Below are 1,126 nucleotides of genomic sequence, written 5' to 3'. Positions count from 1 at the left end.
CACAAAAGTCCCACCAGATAAAGTTGGAAAGGTGACAAGAAAAAAAATAATAACTGAGTTGATTATGCATCATTTACACCAAAATTGATTAACAACAGATAAAGCTTATGAATTGATACCCATCTTCCAAATTCTTCCTGGCTTGTGACTTGGTATAATTTTCTAAAACTATTTAATGTAAAGTCCACAGAAACATAGAGGTTGGTATTTATGTTTTCATAAAAAGAAAAAGACTGTGAATACCTTTGAGAAAGTTCTGTTCTCCTTCGGCCTTTGGTTTGAAGAAACAGAACAGCACAGCGTGAAACTTCATGAGAAAGACAGAGAATAGTAACCCTCACTGTGACCTAGGACCTTTGCTGTTAACCCAATTAATCCTATCTCAAGCTACGGTTCAAAAGCAATACCCTGCACTGCCCTGGATAAGCAATAACTCTCGTTGATTACTTCATAATTTTCCTATAATGAATGCTAAATCTCATCTCGAAGGCCGATTCAGAGTTGTGATTTAATACTCTATTCTCAAAGAGGGAGTTCATAGTATTTTGTTGCCACTCTGGAAACTCCCACATGCTCTCTCTGAATTGGTCCCTTGGAAACCATAGCACCTTTATTCCTTCCGATGGCCAGAGAGGGAGGCAGCCATGGAACTGTGTGAGACTAATAGACCCCGACAGAGCTAGAACTCCTCCACTCAGCCTGTACCCAGGAACACGATTCTGTACCATATTGGCCTAAATGGCCACAGGCAACAGATACCATTATGCTAGGACTGGTTAAGCATAACTGAGAACTAGAAATTTCTTTGTCTTTAATAACAGCGAGGCTATATTTTTTAAAGACTTCTTTCTTCATACAACAGAAAAATGTTCTTGATAAAATCTTATGTTCTAAAAAAGTGAGAAAAATTACATCTATGCTAAGATTACTGATATATAAATTTCAGAGATAAGCAAACAAAAATGAAATGGAATGTTGAAAAATATAAGGTACTTTACTTTTTTTAAGTGTACTGACTTCTAAGTAATTCCTCTTTTTAATCATTTCGAATCTCCACTGCTGTTACAGTATTGTTTATATGAAACATACACATACGCAATACATATTTCAACCAGGTTTTAATATT

At 35.8% G+C, this 1,126-nt stretch overlaps 1 pseudogene; it reads left to right on the top strand.

The window, feature by feature from the left end:
* Positions 1 to 1,126, top strand: part of LOC109387338 (protein DEK-like) — a 48,479-nt pseudogene that overhangs the window by 28,393 nt on the left and 18,960 nt on the right.

Source organism: Hipposideros armiger, unplaced genomic scaffold (assembly GCF_001890085.2).
Source record: "Hipposideros armiger isolate ML-2016 unplaced genomic scaffold, ASM189008v1 scaffold_154, whole genome shotgun sequence".
NCBI classification, from domain to species: Eukaryota; Metazoa; Chordata; class Mammalia; order Chiroptera; family Hipposideridae; genus Hipposideros; species Hipposideros armiger.
The sequence above is the reverse complement of the archived record's forward strand: the minus strand, read 5'-3'. Positions and strand labels throughout refer to the sequence as shown.